Below are 15,395 nucleotides of genomic sequence, written 5' to 3'. Positions count from 1 at the left end.
TTACCCTAGAGGGCAATTGAAGCATGGAAGGAAACCATGAATAGACCAAGCAACATTGCTGGGGCAGGAGTCCCAGGAGGAGATGGGAGGCAGGCAGGGTGAGCAGAATGAGCACTGGTCTCGGAACTGTGGGGCCTGGTTTCCAGTACTGATGCTCCTTCCATGTATTACTTTTAGAAAGTTGGAGCCGGTCACAGAAACTTTGTTTCACTACGTGAAAAGTGAAAAGAATGGGTCAGCTGACCCCTAATGGTCCTCCTGCATCAGATCTGGTTCTATCCAGCCTTGAAGCCCGTGGAGTTTGCTATTGCTTTTCTCCTGTCAGTAGCTTGTGAGTGTTTCTTTTCTGCTTCTCTGGCCCTTCTTTGCCTTCCTCCTGAGGCTTCCTGACATCACACAGCTGCCCTGCTTTGTTCCCCATCACACTAGGACAAAGCAGCTGGCAGGAGCCAAAGACCAATCAGTGTTTGATAAAGATAAATCTGTGCTCAGAACTGGAACAGATGTTTAGCCAATTAGGAAATGAAATCCTCTGCTGAAGTAGATGAGCTTCCATCTGAGGAGTTTGGATTTTGATGTAAAAATTACTCATTTCTTAAAAAGTGCTTTGCAGAATACATCAGAACAAGGTGTGAGGTTAAGTTGTTTGCTCTAGATTACTCAGTTATAATGTAGCTTCAATATTGTTATTGTTCTCAGATTGATAACATCACAAAGGGTGAATGTTTTAGAATAGAAAGGACCTTTCCTTCCCATCTAGTGGAAGAGTTTTCCAGTCTTTCTACTCAGAGTGTGCTAACTACACCAGTAGCCCTAGCTTGCCTGGGAGCTTGTTAGAAATGCAGACACTCAGGCCCCAATCCAAACCTGCTGAGTCAGAACTCACATTTTAATAAGATATCAAGAGGATTCATATGTACATGAAAGTTTGAGAAATACCACTATAAGATATCCCTGTTTTAGTTTAAGCACATTCAGACTCAAGATGCTGCTACCTTACATTCCAGGGCATTCTATGTGGGGATAGCTCTAAGCATCAGAATATACTTTCTTATAATAGTAAGACTGGCGAATATTTATTGATCTTTGATCATGTCACTCTTCTCGATGCTTTTTAAGTATGTTGCACCATTTATACTCAAAACAATCTAGGTGAGATAAATACTATTTGTTTTTGCTTAATTAATCCCCATAACAAATGTATGAGGGGGATATTCTTGTCTTTCCTATTTTATCAATGAGAAAGCTGAAGCCAAGAAATCAATTAATTTGCCCAAGTCAAATGGCTTGGAGAGTGTATTTTGAGCTGTAACCTCAGTTGTTTGGATCCAGAGCCTGACTTAACCATTATTTTCTTATTCTTCATAGTGATTAAAGTGTTCCTTTCTGTAGTTTCTATCCATCTGTCTTCTAGAAGTATAAATAAAATTCTATTTTTCCCCTATGTGAAAACTCTTAAATTATTTGGAACCAAGTCTCATGATCACTCTCCTTGATAGGTTCTTCATATGACTTTCAATATATATCTTTACCGTATTAGTCACATTCTAGTTTGTAACTAAGGTGTGCCCTGCAGGATTGTATCCCAAATCTCAGCTATGTGGTTTTGAGGGGGGCAGAGTTTTAAGACTATCTTCAGTCTGTATCAGAACACCATACTTTGAATAATGAAGCCTAAGTAACTAATGAATCCTTTAACCTAGTCACAGTGGTGATTAGTATTGAGCTCAATGTCTTTTTCACAAAGGCTGTTATTAACCCAAGTCTGTCTAAGTCTCCGAAGATGATTTTTGAACTCAGGGGCATTCTCTTGAAGCAGACTTCTCTCTCATCAGCATCATGTGGTTTTTTTTTTTTTTTTTTTTCCCCACACTGAGCTCAGGTAATAGCTCTGCCCAAGCCTGTAATCTAGGGAGGGTGTTGGCACCTACACTATCCAGGGCAGGGCTGTGGAAAGTAAAACTTGATATCCATCCTGTTAAATTCCATCTTGTTAGCTGTGACTCATTATTCATCCTGTCAAATCTTTTGGATTCTTGATTCTGTCACTCAGCATATTTGCTAGCTGGCCCAGCCCTGTGTCATCTGAAAATTTGATCAACACACCTTCTGTCTTTATTAAGCAATTTATAGCTAAAAGTGCTGACTGGGCCAAAGTTGAAGTTAGCTCCTGGGATGGGACTTGCTCCCAGGGACCTCTTCTGCAGGCTGACTTCAGTTCATTAATCTGCACCTTTGCACCAGGTATTCAATCATCTCAATATCTCTAAGCTCTTCATGCAGCCTATCCCTCTCCCATTTCCCCAAGAGGGAGGATGATGGCCAGCATGCTGTTTTAAACCACCAATGACCTCCAGTTATATGATCTTGAATTATTATGGTAGAAGCAGCAATCATTTAGTGGAAAGTACCCTGAATCAGCATTAGAAATGAGCTAGATGGGAGTTCTAGCTTTGCCATTTCCATCTTTGTACTCTTCAGTTAGGGCAAATGAGAGCAGAAACATTAGGAATGGTTTATATATATAATTACATATAAAAGGATTTGTTGCAGAGATTTGAACTGTACAGTTGTAGAATAAACAGTATGAAAGGCTGTTACTTCTGTGTATATTTCTAGGGCCTGAAGCAGCAGGATAGTCAGTTGGGAAGAAAATATGGGTATTAAATAGAGAAGAACAAGGACAAATGAGAACCCATGAGAATGTCCTGGAGCCCACAGAATGGGCTAGAACACACATCAATCTCTCATTACCTCCAGTACTCTATCTTTGATGATATAGGTAACCTACAGGAGAAGCTGGCACCTTCCTCACAGAGATAAACACACACCTGGCTCAAGAGTCAGAAACTGCAGGGAGAGACATGGTGGGAGTTGGAGTTACTGGGATCTGGCCACTGCCCCATGGCAGCCAGGTGAACCCACAGATCAGCAACGCTGTGCATGAGCCACAACAGCTGCCAGTGCTGACCTTCTTCTGTCTACTGCTTTATGCTGCTTTCCAAATCTCTTTGCAGATTTCTTCTTTAGCCCAGGCTACTCTGAAGCTATGCAGGAAAGGGAATTCTGGGAAACATAGTTTTAGCTTAGCTAAATGACACACCATCTCGGCGTGTCATCAGTATATACATCTTTTAACTGTCCTTAATTTTTAAATAAATACAATTGATAGACCATATTTCAGCTTAACATAATGCATCTATTCCTTGTACAACTGAGAACACATCCTCTTTCCAAAAGTGAATACAAATTCTTTTTATTCGTCTTTGGGTACGGTGTAATCCTCTTCTTGCTGAATCACATTCTCCCTTTGAAATCTTGTAATTTAGGTACTAAGATAAACTTAACTACCGTTATCATATCTTATGTTAGATAATGGGAGAATGAGAGAAATGAAGAGGAAAAAAGTTGGTTAATATGTACTGAAACATTTATATTAAAATAATGAAGAAGTACTAAAATCACGATGGTCCTTTTTTCTGCAACAGGGCATGTGGTTTATAGCTGGTATTTTTAACTACCTTTTTCTACTACATGTTCTGTATTTGCATTTCCTGTACCTCAACAAAGTACATCTACTGGTTTTGGTTCCTTGTCAGATGGGGTGACCCAAACCTTTATTCCTGAAGGTTCTGGGGTATTGAATTAACTGCCTGCATTGAGTTGTTGAAATTTTCCATTAACTTTAATGGCAGGACCTGGCGTTAAGAGATGCCCTAGGAACTCTTTTTTTTTGTAAATCATGGATGAACTCTTCTTTACTTACAATATGTGCTGGCAACTCTGTATTATCTTGGAGACCTCAGTATCTCCGTCAGTACAGTAACTCCCTTCTTTACCAGTTGAATTACGGCCAGGAGGAGCTCAAAGTGGTTGGTGGCTGGCTCAACTACCACTGTCAGTAAAGCATTGTTGCATCCTCTGTTGGAAGCATCTTTCCTTGGGAGCTAGGTATTATAGACCAGAAAAGGCCAAAGTGGGAATAAAGCAAAACTTTCTCTTGTGGATCACTGGGAGTATCAATGAAAGGAGCCACTCTCATTTTCAAAACCCTTGATTTTGTAAGTCCTGTAAGCTCTGGCTAAGGGAGAAACAATACTGTATAGCTTCCCGATTTAAAGCATAATGCATTTCTGGAGAGATTTCAGAGATTACTGCCATTACCAAGGACCTGAGAGATGGTAGGATGTGTGCATCTCACCAGATCTTCATTCAGCTTGTTTCTTTGGCTTTCCAGAAGATGGATGGATCTTGGGGACCAACAGTGGATTATCATACACTCAATCAGGTAGTGACTCTAATTACAGCTGCTGTTCCCAATGTAGTTTCATTCCTAGAGCAAATCAGCACATTCCTTGGCCCTAATATATAGCTGTTTCTCTATACTTGTTATCGAATCATTAAAAATTCTTTGGCTTCCATTTAGTGAGGCCAACAGCATACCTTCATGATACTACCTCATTCAGCTCTCCAGCCATATGTCATAATCTAGTTCTCCGGCAGATCATGCTGGTTCAGTGCATTGACAATATCATACTGTTTGAACCTGGTGTGTTAAATATAGCAATAACCCAAACTATGTTGGTGAGAAACATATGTGCCAGAGAGCAACAAATAAATCCTACGTATAAGATGACTTCAGGCCAATAGTCTATACCTTTGAGGTCAGGGGTCCATCATCTAAATATCTGGATGGCACTTCCAGGCAGCCTATGTACTTTCAACTGCTCAAGGGTGAAAGCTGGTTACTCTTTTAAATGGTCTTCCCTCACTCTTACTAGCCCATACTGGCCTGGATCTGTTACATTGGAGACGATAGTAGTGTAGTGGAAATACCTGAGCCAGTATTGGAAATGAGCTAGCTTTTTGCTATAATTTTGCTACTTATGCCTATGCTTTCTGAAACAGGCCAGTTTCTTCATCTTTAAGATAAGAAAGACAAAATCCAACTTACAAGGTTGACATGAGGACTACCTGTGATAATGTATGCAATGGAGTAAGGAATTTATTGCCATACAGCCCCTTATATATGCAGACACGTTATGAATTTGAGTGTGTTTAATACATATGTGCTTTTATTACCTGTTAACAGATAAGAAACAAGGGTTCTGATAAATCCTTTAACTTGCCCAGGCTCATACTGTTAGGAGGTGGTGGAGTCAGGATGTGAACTCCAGCTGATCTGTTAGTAAGCCAGTGTTCTTTCCATTTGTCATGTTCCCATTTTGCCATGGTACATTATAAATCCTGAAACACCAACAGTGTATAAATATAGGTTCTAGGCTGTTCTTAGTGAATTCATGCTGAAATGCACTGATCTTCCCTTCCCTAAAACTGTCTAGAAATCCTCTATCTAGCCATCTGGTAACTTTGCCTTTAATTCTTGGGATAAATTCGTTTTTTTGTTCTTTTTTTGTTTTAATTTTGTTTCCTCATTTTGAAAAATTGCCCTTCCTTATATCATATAGTTTTATAAAGCACTTATACTTTCTTTTTTTCCATTTTTATTTAAATTCAATTAGCAAATCTATAGTATATCATAAAGCAATTATACTTTTTCTACTTATGCTTTTATGTTCTCTCACCAGTCTATAGGGTGGAGCCTCACTTTTTTCTGTGGGAAACTGAGAATCAGGTAGATAATACTGTATCAAAGCTAACATATTGATAAGTAGAGACATACTTGTCTCCAGCTTCAAGTCTTTTTTCCCACTGTTTCAGTCCTGCGTAGGGCTCTAAATATCTGTTAATTCTATGAAGCCATATTTTCCATTTTCTTCCATTATCAGGATGCCTCTTGGTACCAGACACAATTTCCCCTAGGCAGTATATGGACGTTTGTAAATCTCAGAAGGTTCATAGAGCTTTGTACACCAATAGGTCATAGAAGTGCCTAAAATCTCAGGAGAGTTTTATTTCACAATTCTGTTAGAGGAAAACCACTAAAAGCCATAAGCATCAGAACTGAGCCAATTCCAGCTTATCAGGTTGTGATTATACTGAGGGTAGTAAGAAAAAGAAAATGCTCCCAAATACTCACTAATGGCTTATTTTATTTCAGATGTTATTAAATGACCCAGTTTTTTTTTTTTTTTTGGTCAAAACTCCTATTAAAAATAACTAATGCTCTTGAATAAAGAATGTTAAGTAGTTTTTAAACCCACATTGAGCTAGTATGAAAGTTAGGATTTATCATAGTCTAAAAACTCAGTAGAAGCAGAAGCTAGAGGGCAAGGGAAATCGTTGAAGGAGGCTTTTTTTTTTTTCTGAACCTTTTTGCTGACTCCTGGGCACTAGGAGTTTTAGTTTTCAAGGCGAGGACAGGAGGTAAAGTGAAGAGTACATTCAAAATGGTGAGTGTAATAAGAGGGCAGTATCAAGGGCTCTAACCTCAGAAGAGATTCTAACATAACTATCAAGGTTCTTATAATTATGTTTATTTTCTGTCTTCTCAACATGGGCTGAATCACATGAGATTGTTGATACTTGACCATTTTGACCTACAAAAGTATCAGTTTCATATAATTCAATGTAATAGGATGTCACAGAGACTTTTGCCCACAGTTGTCTGTTCAATGCCTAGAATCGTATCTGGTATACAGTAGGTGCTTAATATTTGTAGATGGACCGAATGAATGAAATCAAGTTGGAAATCAATCATCAAAGTAGAACAATTTCAGATGAGAATTAAAGAAAAAAACCCCACACATCTGAACAAACCATGAGTAAAAAGAATTCAGAATGAAAATAAACAAACCTGAGTTTAGAACCTGTTAGGAATGGGAAAGAGTGACTGGAGGCAGAAAATGGTCTCTGGGAGTTGCCTACATAGGGATTTGACCAGACAGCTGGATAAACATTGATTTCTAGGGTCCCTACTGCATCCTTCCTAGCTAGTATTTGCAAGTTTGAAATTTCTGATTTTCATTCCCATCTGAATAAAGCAGATATTAAAAAATAAAAGCTCAAGTCTTTTCAGTGTTTATAACCAAATGTAATCACTTTGAGTAATATACAGGTTCATATTTATAAGAAAAATGTGGAATACAAATTAAAAACCCTATGATGTAGATAGAGCTCAGAAGCTTTCCTTTCAAGAGTTACCTAAGATTATGTGCCATTTTCTCACCAACCCCCATCTCTTTCATATTTAATCAGATTTGGAGATTAGGGATGCAATTTCCTTTTGTGTCTAGAGAAGTTTATCAGGATGCTGCACACTACTGTTTCCATTCTATTCCTCTCCACTCCCAGGTTATAGCACTAAAGTGTCTATCATGTAAGTATCCATTAAAAAAGAAAATTATTTGCTTTCCTAATTTAATGAACAAAAATTCTGTGAAGTCACATCTCTGTGGGTTAGGTTCAAAAATTGATGAGTAGGGTGAAAATCATATATAGTTAAAACCACACATGAAAATCTTCTATACTAACAAAATATATAAGGTTTTAAAAGCACAATCCTATGTGATGTTCCTTGTGTGAGAACCACTCAGTTAACTAACTACAGAAATGAAAGAGAAGCATATCAGTAGATGTCCAGCTATTTAAATCCTCTGCCTTTAACAAAATTCACGTGTGACTATGAGGAAGGTCGAGAACCCTAAAAGTGCTTCTGCTTGCCTTAAGGGATGATTCTACTTTGTTTGAATAGAATGCTCCTATGTTGTATGACACATTCATATATTTGTTCATACTGGTGTTGGTATGTTACATCTTCTGTAGAGCCTGTGGACCAACGTTAGGGCTGAGTTTCATGCACCTGCAGTGTTATTATTTATCATCAGGTACCAAGTAAAGATTCAAGTTTGGAGCTAAAATTTGAAATTTGCAAATATGGACATGCATTCCGAGGTTTCCTCCTTCCATGTGAGAGAGATGATTGAATCCACTTCGACCTGGGAAAGTGGTGTGGAATTCAGGCTGAGGATGTACACCGGATGCAATGTATGGATGGTAATCTCATGTAATGAAGGTCTGTTCAGACCAGACCATGCTTGGGTCAGAGTTTCTGCCTTAACTGTGATTAGAGTCTAGATGCTTTAGAGAATCGTAACCTCTGGTGTGTTAGACATAAAGATCTCCTCTGGACTTCCTCTTGGCTCCCTCTCTCCACTCCTGCTGGGGCAGAGGGGTTGAGGGTAGACACAGAGGTGGCTTTATGGAGAAAGAGCAAGACTTACATTTAGCCTTCTACTCTTGCAAATGTCCTTTCAAGATGTAGTAGGGGTCTTGGCAATATATTCAAATGATCCTTTTTTTTTTTAATTTGCAAAATTAAGATATTATGTTCATTATTGGCTAATATCATTCTTTCTTTCTCTCCCACTTCTCCAAACATGTCTATTATTTTATCGCTGGTGGGGTAGCTGCAGAGATTTGGGATCCATCTAAGAAGAAATTGCCTCGAGGTTATAGTAACCTGGAGTTTTGTAGTCGGCAGCTACTTTTTTGAAGACGTAAGTTGTTGGCTGTCTTGTTGTAGAAGCGGCTTCTAGGATCCTCCTGCCATCTGCTGAGATGAACTGCCTAGTTGGCAAGAGGACACAAGGCTGGAGGCTGTGCTGCCTCGTGAATCTGCCTTGTGCACATCATGGGACCACCATAGGCCCTGGAGGAGAACCTGCAGAGGAAAAGACAAGAGTCATTCTCTTCTCAGCCTTGATAGCTATGCCATAAAATTGTTGACATATAAGCCCAAAGTGTAGGAAAAAATACCAAAGAAGAATGACAGGAGCTTAATTAATACAAATATGATGCTATTTTTCTTGATTTTATGATTATATGTATTTGTCAGCTTTCTATGATGTGTATTGTGATATATTTTGTCTTTATAAATGTTTACTTTCATATGAAATTTTTGTTCTTGCAACTCTAAATTCCCTTTTAAAGTGGCTTTCAAAATTGTATGAGCTTAAGACCTCATTTAACCTACTCTTCCCGAGTCTGGGATCTTGACCAAAGTATGATTCCACATGCTGCTGAAGATTGCTTGTCTAGGACACTCCTCCATTGCATGAACTGGTGTCTCATGAGCTATAGAACATCAATCTTTGAAAAGCTGCCTGAAATTGAGCACAGGTGGCAGTGCCCAGGGCCATGAGGCTTATAGAGTCTGGCTTGTGTACAAAGCCCTCTCTTTGTCCAGAGAAGAATGAAGAGTATCCAGTGTGCAGACTATACACCAGGCAGAGAAAGCTGTTTTCCTTGAGATTTTTTAGGTGAGTAGGTGGCTTTTTTCATTCCTGGGTGGCTTATGGCTTATGTGACTCTGAAGGTGGTGAAATCAAATAGAAGGTCTTGTCTCATATAGATGCTCAGAGCCATTATTAAGAAGATGCAATGCTAGTCTAGGAGACAGAAGACTTCACTTCTCACTCCTTAGGGTATTTCCAGCTCCCCATGACTTGGACTCTGTCCTGTAAAATTGGGGTTGTAATCCTTTGCTAGACTGTGTTAAAGAACTTATTACATAATGCTGGCCACAGAGCCAAGGGAATATGTAATATATGAAGCAGATGTAAGAAATGTGATTAATATAAGAAAAGATGAAGGATAAAAATCAATATTGTCATTTAGCTAAACTTTCAGAAAATCTTTTCCTGGACTAGCTGTGGGCTACAATAGAGGGGTTCTGATCAATTAAGGTCACAGAGGCTCGAAAGGATGTGGATTTTTATAACCAGTTTAATTCCCAGGTGCCAATTTGTTCAAGTCTAGACATGTTTGTTCATGTAATTGAAAGAAGCTTGATCAGACCACATGTGTTCTAGCCAGCAGCAGACCCAGGGGACTGTGTTCTTGCTGTGCCTAGGGACCTTAGTAGACTACCTGTTCCCAGGCCAAGAGGAAGACAGAAGGGAGGAAAGCTTCCTTCTTGCTTTTGGCCTACTCATTAATCAATATCACTTTTCTCATTAATATAAAGGCATTCTCAGCTGCACATTTTGAGGAGCTTCCAACAATTCATTTTTCCTTCTGGTTATAGAAAAAACAGCCTTCATAATGAGGAGGAGAGCTGTGTTTTTTTTCAAAGCTAAATATTAATTCTTCTTTCAGTTTGTCATTTGCATATTCCTCAAATTGGGTTTACTTTTTCAATTTACACCGCTGAAGCCCCACAGCCTGAAGACACACAATTAACACTATTTCCTTGGTGAGGGTCAGAGTGCCTACTTTGAAGGCTCAGGTTTTTCTTAAGATATCAGTTGAAGGTACATGAGAAATGGAATAACTAGAATGATCTCCTTGCTAGGCTGAGAATGAGAGATAAATGTCCATTATCTTAGGTTAGCCATTTCCCTATACACAGTGTTGGTCCAGGTTGTTTCTACTCTCATAGAAGGAAACAGGTACTCAGTCTTGGGTAACTTAGTCTTTGCTCTTCTCTGCCCAGGGATTATGGATGGAGTCCAGTAGCCACTCAGGGTATCCTCTCCTTGCAGGACTAATGATCTCCAGGTATTAACAGATACTCATCTAGGTTTGTAGATGACTTGCTCAAGAACTTGCCTTGATGTTAAGACATACAGACTGTTCATCGCCCAAGCCTCGTACTCACCTTCCCTTTTCTTCCCTTCCTCCCTTTCCCTCCCCCCCCTTCCATCCTTCTCTCCTGTTTCTTTCCCCCTCTCATTCCTCCACTGCTTCCCTCTCTATCTTCCCCTTCTCTCCATCCCTCCTTCCTTCCATGTTGAGCAACTCCTAAGTTATTATGTAGTTGACCCTGTTGCTGGGTGCTGGAAATACTACGGTGAAGAAGACAAAGTCTAGTAGGAGAAAGAGTCACAAAAACATGCACCTTGCGGGTAGTCTGATAACCATCACTACAGGAGACAGGACAGGGTTCTGTGATACGAGGAGGGGTCAGGCAGGGAAGGATGGGTCTTTCCTCTGAAATCTTTCAGCTGGGGATTTTCTGATATCTCTTATATAATTATTTAACTGAGAGGTGCCTGTGATTCTAGAGTTTCATAGGCCAAATGAAATACTCCAGCGTTCATTTTTCTCACCTATAAAATAGTAATACAACAAAACCCGAGTTTAGTCATGGAATGTGCTTAGAATTCCAAATCCAGCCAAGTGTTTCTAGGACCATAGATGGCACATATAGGATTAGGCAGCTATTTGACCTTTGTCTGTAAATGACAGCTTATGCCATTTAGAATTATCTCTTGGATCTTTAGGGACTTGGAAGACCTCCCTGGAAAGTCAACATGAAAAAGATTCATGGTGTTGGATTCTTCTTAAGGCTGCTGAATAGCTGTACATCTGTTCTGGAATGCCATCTGGAGTCATTTGAGGCTAATAAGGTGAGCAGTATCAGTTCTTCATTTTGGGTAGGTGAGGGGAATCAAAGTTGAAATATTGCATCTACAAGAAAAGTAGTTCTGTTTTACTTTTTTTTTCTTTTAATTGCCTAGAATGTGTGTTTGGAATTTTTCTCCTTGGCATCAGGCTTGGTGCATGCTACGTATTTTCTGAATTAAAGAGAAAGTGTCTTAGTGGCAAGAGTGCTGAGTCTAAGATCAGAAAGAGCCACATTCAAATTCCGAAACTGCAGTTTACTACCTGTATAAACTTCAGCAGGTTGCTTCTTTTCTCCAAAACTGATCCTTTTCATCTGTAAAATAAAGATAACTACATTACTAGCTTATAAAGATTTTGTGACTCCTAAATGCTCTTGGCAGATAGTCAATGTGTAATAAACATTAACTATTGTTATAGAACACTAACTGTATACATGCTGTGCACATGTTTACCAAGGCATGGTGCTACGGATTCCACACTACAAGAGACAGAGTCCCTTGGCATGCTTTATCTCATGAGGGACATCTGCCATTAATTGGCATGGTGGCTTCTTGTAGAAGACACTCACAGAGCTGTCTCTTCAGTTCCCCCTTTTCTACTGATTGCCTTGCGCTTGTTCATCCTTAGTGTGACTATAAGAGTTACTGTGCCAGTACAGTGATTCTGTTCCTTAGACACAGTGGACTGACCCAAGATATTGACTTGGGATCCAGAGAGTTGAGTTTGCTTCTTTCTCTGTCTTATAGCAGTAAGATTGACAACTCAGGGACTATTAGAGTCCTTCCACATGGACTTGAGAAACAAAAGAATTTGGTCTAGAGAAAGACAAGGAAAGATAAAGAAAAGAAAAAAAAAGAACAAAATAAAGAGATAGAGATATGTAGTGGATGTGTAGGGAGGAGTGGGAATATGAGTTGAAAAATGAATCGCAAACAATACCTTGGTCCATTTATTCCTGAAATCCAGCTATATGCCTAGTGCTGAGTTCCTTGAGATGATTCAGCAGTATTTCAAAACTATCTCTACTTTTACCTAAGCTATTGAGAGTTGGGTTTTCATCACTTGTGATCCCCTAAATTCTAAGTAATACCTTCTGCTAATGTTGCAGCAGTGAGGGTGCCCAGCACACGTGTGCAACAGATGTTACAGCTGTTACACAGAGCTAACATTACACCCACCTGGCCTTTCTAAATGGTCGGTCATCATCATCATACTCACTGCAGAGAATATATACATAAGTTTTTAAAATGACTATCTGTATGATATTGTTTTTTGTATGGTCTTAGGGGTAAGAGAGAAGTTGGAGTGGCATTGTAGCTGCAGATATTGGCAGTTTTAAACACTGAACCCCAGGAACCTCACAGACTAGAGGCACAAAAGGAAAGGCTGAGAAGAGTAGAACCCCTCAGAGATTTGTCTGGCCCCAGCAATTTCTGCTAGAGCCAACAGTTCTTCAATACTACCAGGGTCACTTATTATGGGGAAAGTGATCCTGGAAAAAGATATTGCCAGGTTCCAGTGGCTCAGAGCCTCTACCCCTATCATAGGCTGTACCTGCAGAGCTTGAAGGCTGTGAACTGTCACCATGTTGGAGAGGCAGGATAGCATGGTGGATAAGAACATGGATTGCAGAGAAAGACTTTCTGGGTTTGAATCATGTCTATGTTGTATGATCCTGAGCAAGTTAAATGTGTCCTGTTTTTCCATGTCTTTTTTTAAAGATTTTATTTATTTATTTGTGAGAGACACAGGGAGAGAGAAAGAGAGAGGCAGAGGCACAGGCAGAGGGAGAAGCAGGCCCCATGCAGGGAGCCCAATGTGGGACTCGATCCCGGGTCTCCAGGATCATGCCCTGGGCTGAAGGCGGTGCTAAACCGCTGAACCACCCAGGCTGCCCCTGTTCTTCCATTTCTTCATCTGTAAGATGAGGATAACACTGTTATTTACTTCAAAGGTCTGTGAGGGGATTGAGTGGGTTTATATATGAAAAGCATTTAGAATAGTGTTTGGCACATATTAAGCATGATACAAATATTATCATTATTGCCACTGCTGCCTCTTACTACACTACTACCACCACCAACTTTAGTTCATAACCCACATCGGAGGCAACACTGGAACATATTAAACAGTCAAACAGTAAAAAAGAAGAGTATTTAGCATAGTTAATTCAAAAGGAATACTGAGAATTACAGGAATTGAGCACAAGTATAGGGAAGACCCTCACCTTAAAGTCTCTTGAATGGAGGGAGCCTTAGTGGCCTTCTCATCCAATACCTGATGAGACACATGAACCTAATTATTAATATTTCGGGCATACAATTGTTAACCATAGCCTTGCATACTTCTCAATAGGGAACTCAATTCTTTCTGACTCAGGTCAAAGTGATCTTATTAAATGGCTTTGTCAGGTACCAAGTCACATAAGCTAGGAAACTAAAAGCCAGCTGGTACCTTTTCTTCCTCCTTACATCATTATTTGCCCCTTATTTATTTATTGTCTTAATTTCCCCTACCCCACCCTAAATGCAAGGTGATTTGCAGTTATTTGGAGGGATGTAGTTCCTGAAGACCATACATAGCTGAAAAAACTTGTGGAAGGCAAGCATTTCTGTTGATCAGCTTAAGTGTTACTGCCCTATGGTTAGAGTGTAAACAAAGCTTCAATATATTTGGCCTGATAGTCTTGAAAAGAACTGTGCATTAATGCATTTTACATTCAGGGAATTCACTTTATTTCAAATTGTCTGTATAAAACAAAGCTTTATATAAATACTTTTATATCACACTTTCAAATCTATGTAATTTAAATTTACCTAAGATATTTCTTGACTCTGTCCCTTTCTCCACATCACCTCTGCCTCTCCTTCAGTTCAGACACTCATGATCTCTTTCTGGATTGTTAAATTTCACTTTTATATTGTGATTTACACTGTTTGTTTAGGTGTCTATATCTCAGTCTGTAAATATAAGAGTAGGAGACAATTTCTGTTTATCTTTTTGCTCCTTTTCACTTGGATCACCCCCTCCCCCATGTACACACGCGCACACACACACACACACACATGCACATGCCACACACACACACATACACAGCATATCCAAAAATATTACCTCATTCAATCTTCCCAGAAATTCTAGGAAGCAGATGGATATTATCTTCATTTTTCAAATTAATGTATGGAGGCTCAGAGTGGTTAATATAATTGTATAAGAGTCACAAGATTCATAAGTGACAGAGTCAGCAGTTCAACCCGAACTGTATTCCCAGTATTTCCTTAGCCCATTTCAAGCTCAACGACAGAGATTGCCTATTTCCTTTTTATCTGCATAACTTTTTTTTTTTTTTTTTTTGCAGTAACAACCACATCCAGACTGGTCTTTAGGAAAATCGATAGCTAATATTTTGATCATTCCTGAAGCAGAACATAGGACTGGGAAAAGAGAGGAATGCTTAGAAATGAAGCAACTGGTTTAGAAGTGATGATAGTTAGTATGTCTGGCTTTTCAAGTAATATTATGGCCAAAGCTCTGCATTCTACCAGAGTTCTACCAAGCCTAGTTCTTCTCAGCCTTCATCTCCCAAAATGATATGAGCCAGACTGAAAGTCCCTAAGACGTGGTGATGACTGTGATGTTCGCTCGGCTCCCTGCTGGTTGTTGGCCTTTGTCACTGTTTCAGATGACCAGTTGAAGGGAAGAGTAAGAAACCACACCCTGGAGCCTAGTGGAGCCTTCCTGTCTCTGCTGCCTCACCCACCATGCTCAGGAACGCTGGCACACTCTTCCCTTCTAATGTCACAGCATGCACTCCCATCTGAAGCCATATGTGCCAGTTGCAACCTCTGCCTGCAACATTCTTCCTTTTCTTTCCTTGCCCGTTTCCTGTTCACCAATTGGGTTCCAGTCTAAGGGTCCCTTGTTAGGAAGGTCCTTTTTTATTTTCTAGAGTAGAATGAGGATTTCTGTCAAGATTTTGCTGAGATTAACTTTGTGCTTAACTGCAGACATTGTTTATATTTCACCATTTGATGCCTCTTCTGTATATCAGACTATAAGCTGCTTGAGGGCAGAAACTGCCCATT

At 39.6% G+C, this 15,395-nt stretch overlaps 1 long non-coding RNA gene across 2 annotated transcripts in view; it reads right to left on the bottom strand.

Annotated features, from left to right (window-relative positions):
- Positions 1 to 6,033: 6,033 nt before the first annotated feature.
- LOC140600025 (uncharacterized) overlaps positions 6,034 to 15,395 on the bottom strand; it is an 88,548-nt gene continuing 79,186 nt past the window's right edge. Inside the window, exons 2-3 of one of the 2 annotated variants that reach the window (XR_012003214.1) lie at positions 11,572 to 11,623; positions 6,034 to 8,623 (exon numbers count right to left, since the gene is read on the bottom strand). This is a non-coding gene — a long non-coding RNA (uncharacterized lncRNA). Of the gene's footprint in view, positions 8,624 to 10,801; positions 11,624 to 13,537; positions 13,588 to 15,395 lie in introns of those variants that run through there. The other variant, XR_012003213.1, reaches the window with a different exon arrangement.

Source organism: Vulpes vulpes, chromosome 8 (assembly GCF_048418805.1).
Source record: "Vulpes vulpes isolate BD-2025 chromosome 8, VulVul3, whole genome shotgun sequence".
Lineage (NCBI taxonomy): Eukaryota > Metazoa > Chordata > Mammalia > Carnivora > Canidae > Vulpes > Vulpes vulpes.
This window is presented reverse-complemented; position numbering and strand designations above follow the sequence as displayed.